The sequence below is a fragment of the Mus pahari genome, chromosome 2, assembly GCF_900095145.1.
Source record: "Mus pahari chromosome 2, PAHARI_EIJ_v1.1, whole genome shotgun sequence".
Lineage (NCBI taxonomy): Eukaryota > Metazoa > Chordata > Mammalia > Rodentia > Muridae > Mus > Mus pahari.
Window position 1 is genome coordinate 74,653,027 of NC_034591.1, and position 8,829 is coordinate 74,661,855.

The window sequence follows — 8,829 nt, forward strand, 5'->3', positions numbered from 1 at the left end:
CCAATTATATGGTCAGTTTTGGAGGAGGTACCATGAGGTGCTGAGAAGAAGGTATATTCTTTTATTTTAGGACAAAATGTTCTGTAGATATCTGTTAAATCCATTTTTTCATAACTTCTGTTAGTTTCACTGTATCTCTGTTTAGTTTCTGTTTCCAGAATCTGTCCATTGATGAAAGTGAGGTGTTGAAGTCTCCCACTATTATTGTGTGAGGTGCAATATGTGCTTTGAGCGTTACTAAAATTTCCTTAATGAATGTGGCTGCCCTTGCATTTGTAGCATATTCAGAATTGGGAGTTCATCTTGGCAGATTTTTACCTTTGATGAGTATAAAGTGCCCCTCCTTGTCTTTCTTGTAACTTAGGGTTGGAAGTTGATTTTATTCGATATTAGTATGGCTACTCCAGCTTATTTCTTTGGACCACTTGCTTGGAAAATTGTTTTCCAGCCTTTTACACTGAGATAGTGTCTGTCTTTTTCCCTGAGGTGGGTTTCCTGTATGCAAGAAAATGTTGGGTCCTGTTTGTGTAGCCAGTCTGTTAGTCTATGTCTTTTATTGGGGAATTGAGTCCACTGGTATTAAGAGATATTAAGGAAAAGTAACTAATTCTTCCTGTTATTTTTGTAGTTAGAGTTGGGGTTCTGTTCTTGCCGCTGTCTTCTTTTAAGTTCATTGAAGGATTATTTTCTTGCTTTTTCTAGGGTGTAATTTCCATCCTTGTGTTGGAGTTTTCCTTTTAGTATCCTTTGAAGGGCTGGATTCGTGAAAAGATATTGTGTGAATTTGGTTTTGTTTTGGAATACCTTGGTTTGTCCATCTATGGTAATTGAGAGTTTTGCTGGGTATAGTAGCCTGGGTTGGCATTTGTGTTCTCTTAGGGTCTGCATAACATCTGTCCAGGATCTTCTGGCTTTCATAGTCTCTGGTGAGAAGTCTGGTGTAATTCTAATAGGCCTACCTTTATATGTTACTTGACCTTTTTCCTTTACTGCTTTTAATATTCTATCTTTATTTAGTGCATTTGTTGTTCTGATTATAATGTGTCAGGAGGAATTTCTTTTCTGGTCCAGTCTATTTGGAGTCCTGTAGGCTTCTTGTATGTTCAGGGTCATCTCTTTCTTTAGGTATGGGAAGTTTTCTTCTATAATTTTGTTGAAGATATTTACTGGCCCTTTAAGTTGAAAATCTCTTTATTCTCATCTACTCCTATTATCCGTAGGTTTGGTCTTCTCATTGTGTCCTGGATTTCCTGGATGTTTTTAGTTAGGATCTTTTTGGATTTTACATTTTCTTTGATTGTTGTGTCCGTGCTTTCTATGTAATGTTCTGCACCTGATATTCTCTCTTCCATCTCTTGTATTCTGTTTCTTTTGCTCGCATCTATGGTTCCTGATTTCTTTCCTAGGGTTTCTATCTCCAGAGTTGTCTCCCTTTGGGTTTTCTTTATTGTTTCTACTTCCACTTTTAGATCTTGGATGGTTTTGTTCAATTCCATTACCTGTTTCACTGTGTTTTCCTGTAATTCTTTAAGGGCTTCCGCCATATTCTCCTGTATTTCCTTAAGTGAATTATTAATGCCCTTCTTAAAATCCTCTACCACCATCATGAGATACGATTTTAAATCTGAGTCTTGCTTTTTGGGTGTGTTGGGGTATCCAGGACTTGCTGTGGTGGGCCTACTGGGTTCTGATGATGCCCAGTGGTCTTGGTTTCTGTTAGTAATATTCTATAGCTTGCCTTTCCCCATCTGTTAATCTCTGGTGTCAGATGATCTAGCTGTCTCTGGCTGGAGCTTGTTCCTCCTGTGATTCTGTTAGCCTTTGTGAGCACTCCTGGGAATCCAACTCTCACATGAGTCCCAGTGGTCAGAGCACTCTCTGCAGGCAAGCTCTCCTCTTGCAGGGAAGGTGTCCAGAAGTCTGGAGCTCTGATCCACTTCCTGAATCCTGGGGTCAGAGCCCTCCAATACCAAACACCAAACATGAATCAGTAGCCGTGGTTCTATCCCTCAATCTAGCAGCAACTTCAAGGCTCAGCCAAATCTTTATGAGTCATCTAACATGGCAAGAATCAGTCAGAATACCATGAGAAGTTCTTTGGTGTGTTTCTCTCTATGAAGTGAAAACCAGCAACAAAGACCAGCGAAGACCAGCAAAGCGTTGCACTGGCAGTAAATACCAACAAAGAATAGTGAAGCCTTGCAAGGTATAGCAAAGCAAGAGCATCCTTTCGTTATCTGTGTGGTTCTACTTATACACTTTCCAAACACTGTACATCCTCTCAAGCATCCGCTCCAGCAAAACATCACATGCCCTCCCATGTGTCTGCTTCAGCAAAACATCCTCTCACATATCTGCTTCAGCAAAACATCCTCTAACATGTGTGTTTCAGCAAAACATTCTCTCACATGACAGCTTCAAGGAAAACATGACATGACACAATTGAGTTTCTAAAGAAACCAGAAATTTCCACTTTATCTTATGAAAAAAAAAGGGGTTCAAAGACAAAAGGAACATTGCTAATAATAACCCAATTTCCACATATTTACTTTCCTGAGTTTTCTCAATTATCAAATTAAAATACATCATTCCAAGGGTGACAGTATGCAGCAAGGAAAGCTAAATTGCAAGGACTTCCCTTGCAAGCACGAGGACCTGAAAGCATATCAAAAGGCCAGGTATGGCCATACGTGCTTGTATTCAGGCACTAGGGAGGCAGAGGCAGGTGAAAAAGAAGCCAGTTCCCTGGGGCTCAGTGGTCCCAATGTCTACCCTTTTTGGTGAACTACAAGCCAGTGAGAGGCCCAGTCTGAAAAACAAAACAAACAAAAACCAATGGGTTTTGAGACACCCAATATTGTTCATTGTTCTCATACAAGTGCATACATGAATATGCATACCTGTATATACACTCTTAACGAGAGAGAGAGAGAGAGAGAGAGAGAGAGAGAGAGAGAGAGAGAGAGAGACTATCAAACCCATGTTTTTTATTTAAATTTAACAATTGTTTGTCAAACTTTGTAATGTCATTTTGTTCATGTGATAATTTGAATAAGCATGGCCCCATAGGCTCACATGTTGGCATGCTTAGTTCACAATTGATGAAACTGTTTGGGAAGGATTAAGAGGTGTGACCTTGTTGGAATACATGTGTCACTTGGAATGGGCTATGAGGTTTCAAAGGCCCAGCCAGGCCCAGTCTCTCTGAGCCTGCTGCCTGTGCATCAGGATGTACAGCTCTCAGTTATTAACTGCCTCAGCATGGTGCCTGTCTACTTCCTGCTTTGAGGACCATAACTACTGAAACTGTAAGCAAGCTCCAATTAGATGCTTTGGTCATGGTGTCTCTTCTCAGCAATAGAACAGTAAATAAGACAACTTGTTTCTTCATAATTAATGATATCTGCTGGGTTTTGAGATTTAAAGTCTTTTAGTCTCAGATTTCGTGGCGCGGTGACTTTTCACCCCCTTTTGTGTTCATACTTTGTCTTCCCTGGGTCCAATTTCTGAGAAATTTGAAGCATTTACATGAGCTTTTGGTAAACAAATTCACTGGTTTTCTCTTGATTTTATTACTCTTAGGTTCCGTGGAATGTCTTAATTCTCAATCTTTAGCCATATTTTTACTTCATGTTTTTAAACTCTAAGTTTTAACTCTTCTGATGTAAAATTAAATTTACCCATCTAGTCACCTTTTAGCATTGTTTTCCCATTCCTTTTCTTCAATAATAAGTATCTTTTGTGTTTTTATTTCCCTTCTTTTTCAAATTTCATGCTCCCAGTGTGAACTGACTTCATTCTATCTCTATTCATTTGACTTTTACTTGCACTTATTTTATGTTGAATTTATTCCCATGCCATACATTCTATTTTTTTTCAATTTCTTCTGGAATATCCTTTTCTTCTGTGCAACCCCCTCTTCTGACTTTGGAACAATTTTTTTCTTTTCAGTGAAAGTCATCTCAGTGTGGTTAGGTTAACCCAGCCATGAGCTCTGTAAATTCATTGGCATGTTTTAGGAGTTTTGCTCACTTCGATATGTTTAGTAATTAGAGAATAAACATTTAAACCCTTAAGTTCAGCATGACTTTCTGCAGTTTTAAACATGTGCAGCAAAAAACAAAACAAAACAAAACAACTCAGCACTGTTTAGTGCCACTGACTCTGTGTCCAGCCCATGAATGGACAACATGGCTCCTTTAAAATGACATCATTCAAACACATGGTAACTTCTCAGATATGCATACCCTTGATGGCCTGGAAACTTTTACCTGTGATCTTAAGAGAGCATAAAGATTTGAACCTCTTAATTTGCATGATGTCAGGTTTTCTGGATCAAGAGAGTAGTGAACCATCTTCACAGGTCACCCAAGGCCACTTACAGGATTAGGAAGCCTTAATCTCTAGTGTCCTTTCAATTGTACTTACCCATTTCACCATCTTTAGGATTTCTCTAACCAGCGTCTGGGTCTGATTTTGTGCCTGCCTGCTTTCTACCTGTCTGTAGGAAGAATAGCTTGTCTTCCACCATAGAGTGGTGCATATAATCTCTGGACACAGTGGACCATCATTTACAGACCCACTCCTTTCTCTAGATTCCATCTCCTAAGTTTCCATCACATCCTTGAAACCCATAAAATGATGAACACATCAATGGAGGAAGACCATTAATGATATCAGAGACTTCACAAACCAATCACTTCCTACCTTCGGATATTGTTGAAGAGAACCAGGCCTTCAGCATTTGATTCTTTGGTAGATATTTCAGGTCCAAATTGGCACACTAATCTGTTCTGACTAATTTTATGGCAAGTTGACACGAACTAAAGTCATCTGAGAGGAAGGAACCTCAATTGAAAAAACGTCCCCATAAGACTGGGCTGTAGGAAGGCAAACCTATAGGGCATTTAAGATTCTGTCTCCTAAGTTTGCATTACCTCCTGGAAACCCATAAAATGGAGTTAGTCTGTTAGTGATGGCAGAGACTTCACAATACATTCACTTCTTATCTTTGGACAAGAAAACCAACCTTAATTTTTTTAAAATTAGTAACTGGTGGGAGAGGGTCCAGCCCAATGTGGGTGGTACCATCCCAGTTCTATAAGAGAGCAGGCTGAGCAAGCCACGAGGAGAGCAAGCCAAGTAAGCAGCACCCCTCCATGGCTCTGCATCAGTTCCTGTCTCCAGGTTCCCAAGCTGCTTGACTTCCTGCCTCGGCTTCCATCAATGAATCAGGATAAGTAAGTTAATGAACACTGTCACCCTCGTTCTGCTTTTGTTCATGATGTTTCATCAGGGCAATGGTAACCATAACTAAAGCACTAACGCAAACCACGAAAATAACGGTAAGTGCAATTAGTGAAAGGCTAAGCACCCAAACACACATGTAAAATTTGTGGGGTGCTGTACTCTTCAAAATTAGACTTCCATTTGAGCTTTCCTTAGAGCTCCAAACCAGCATCTTAATCAAGATATTATTGTCATATGAATTCTGCAATTTCTAAATAGATCAAGTAATTTCCATTCTGTTCTAAAGACCGCCCCCTCTTTGCCCAGCTACAGCACATGTTCCCATGTAATCAATGACATCTTCACTCTCATCATTAGCAACAACATCAGGATCTTTCTCAAACTCCCTATTCATGATCTGTTGATTCCACTTTCCAATTTTAGATCTCCACATTCACTTCTGCTTCTGCCCTCAACTCCTCCCTGTCTCTGAGATCTCCTTTCTGAATTGTCAGTTTTATCTCTTCTCAGCTTCTAGCAAATTTTCTATTTGACAGCCACATGATCTTTGCAGCTTTAAATTTTATCCCACTAGAACCCTGTTAATATTTTGAAAAAAGAGAAAGAAAGAAAGAAAGAAAGAAAGAAAGAAAGAAAGAAAGAAAGAAAGAAAGAAAGAAAGAAAGAAAGAAAGAAAGAGAAAGGAAAAAGAATCTGGCAATGACTTAATATCAAGTCTTCACTCTCAAATACAGCATTATAAAACGTATCTACTTTGCCTTTGCATATCCTGAGGAGCTCACCTCATGCTAACCTCTCAAGTATTTACCACCCTAGCACAGTGTAAGCCTTTTCCTGTTTATTAAACATATTCTCTTTGCTTGTGCTCTTTCTCCTCCTTAGAACATGCATCTCTCTCATCCAGAACCCTGAGCCTGCAGGTCTCCACTAAGATGAGAAGGGTGTAAGAAGAAACAGTACCTCTCCTTTTCATGACAGTAGTAGACATATCGTGTCAACAACTGGAGTCGGTTGTATCAAATCACATCAGTGTCAAAGAGCTAACTGGAAAATATCTCTCTCTCTCTCTCTCTCTCTCTCTCTCTCTCTCACACACACACACACACACACACACTTTTTCATCAAAAGTACAAGCCTGATGTGGAATATCTCCTTAAGACTCCAGTATCTACTTACTTGGGAGTTGTCTTCCAGGGTCATGATACAAATAGTTGACTGACAGCAACTTAATAAAACACGGGTTTATTTTTCTGTCATACAACAGTAAGAACCAATGGCAACGCACAGGTTTGGTATCTCAGGGTAAACTGAGGCAGGCAGCCAGTGTGGGTCAGGGCTAAGAGCAGCTGATAGCAGTTGATCCAGATACCTACTGGGGCTAATGCCTCTGGTAGTCAGTTCTTAGAGAAATTACTCAGCAGACTTTTCTCTGAGAGAACAAAGCTTAACTTACTGGGGCTTGGCACTCCCTGTATCCAGTGAACACTGAACTCTTTTTACTCCCTAGGGTCAGTGAGAAAGAAAAGGAAAGAGAAAAATCATACATACGCATACACATATATACACACGGAGTAAATGAAGTAAAAGGGAAACTCCAATGACTTCATACATACAAATACATACACATAATCAGTGATTGAATCAAGCTCCAACACACACCCAAACAAGATTTACATATATACATACATACAGATTTGATGGATGGGACAAAGTTCCAACACACACTCTCATACAAACTCTACAAGATACATGCATACACATATATGTATACATAATACTTGGAGGGTAAAGAGAACAAACTCCCAACGAGTTTATTTTTCTGCCATATTTGATATATATTCTAACAAAATCATTTAAGCAGTATAAAATTGCAATGTAAATATGATTTTGTTTTCTTCTAGTGAATGCCTTTGAAAAAAAACAGTATGTTCCCTAATACCTTTCGAGAAATAACATAACATAGTATAGATAAAGAAAACAAATTATTCCCAAGAACCCATGTATATTAGTAACTAAGCAACTTGTTATAGATTAATAAAGTGTGAACAAGCAAGGTAGGCTTCTCAGCCAGTTTCTCTTAATGGAAGGTGGCAATATGCAGTTATTTAAATTTATTCTTAAAATTAATCTTATAAGACTCTTAGAAGAATCACAAATATAAACTTTTATATAAAAATCAGTCGTGTCTCTTTTAAATCCTCAGAATGCATATCTACTTATCAGCAATTATTCATAAATCAGATCAGAAAGCTGAGAGCAAAAAATAGGTAGAAGAAATCAATTATCACCAGTCCAGGCTCAGTGATAGTCACGTCAGGCAGTGCTGTCATTGTTTTTGTTCTCTGATCTTAAAAGGTTCGTGGCTTAACTAATATGAGTGTGTCTTTCTAAATGTCAAATTATTTCCTAAGATTTTCTACATCAGAGCCAGTATCAAAAACATCTTAACCTAGCTTCACTAACAACTTCATTTTTCCAACTGTTTTCTAAGGGTGGTGGTCATTGCTGACAGTCCACATTTCTAAGTTCTTGCCTAGGATGGTGATTAAATCACTAATCTGCTCCAGCGCACTGCCTGAAAAAAGAGATCAAGCACTATTATTGTTGAGTGCCAGAGATACTGCCCAGAGAGGATCTGGAAGCCCCCTTAAAATTTTCATATAATTCTTAGATTAAGAGAGATGTGAGGGCAGCAGGCAGAGCAGAACTCCATAATAGCATGAAGCCCTCTGGACATGTAGCTGTCAGGGTCATGCCTCAGTCCAGGTGCAGCCATCGTGTCTTTGCTACTAGTGGGTCACATTCCACGAGTTCTAAAGTCATCCATCATTCCTTCTGCATGGCCTTCAGCAATCCAAGAGGCCAGCAGAAAGACCTATGTATCAGATTCAGTAATGTAATCAGGGATCCAGGCCTCTTCTATCTTGGTGTTTAGCATCATGCAAGGAACTGAAATCCCAATTCCAGGTGTGTGACCCTGTGTGGCCCTCCAAACTCTGGTGAGGGGCAGCTTCCATTCTCACTAGGTCAAGCTGTCACCCCACTTCAATTGGAGGAGCATGGAGGAAGTAGAGTGTCTTACAGCTCTTCCAGCAAAGGAAAGCCCTGGCAAGAGCCTTTAGAAGTGATGGCTGTGTGGGTGTGCTGGTACAGGTCCTGGCACCCCACAAACTGGGTGGCCTAGCCAGAAGGACCAAGAGTTTGAGCAGCAACCTGGGCTACACAGTAAGAGCCTGCCTGTCTCAAGTCCACGGGCTACACAGTAAGAGCCTGCCTATCTCAAATCCACGGGCTACACAGTAAGAGCCTGCCTGTCTCAACTCCTGCCCCTGGAGAAATAGAGGTTGAGCTGACATGTCAGTGTACTAGGGATAATAAGGAGGAATTAGTGCCAATGTGTCTGCCTGTTGCTATTTGTTTCCACATACAAATGTGTGGCTAGTTTGTCTACTTAGAACTTTATTATATTTCCTTTAGTGTCTATAGCTCATCTTCTAGTATTTCCTAAATTCAATTTTCTTTGTGAGTGCAGAGTTATTCACACACACACACACACACACACACACACACACACACACA

At 39.8% G+C, this 8,829-nt stretch overlaps 1 pseudogene; it reads right to left on the bottom strand.

Moving 5' to 3' along the window:
* Positions 1–3,835: 3,835 nt before the first annotated feature.
* LOC110316818 lies at positions 3,836–4,355 on the bottom strand (annotated as a pseudogene).
* Positions 4,356–8,829: the final 4,474 nt, after the last annotated feature.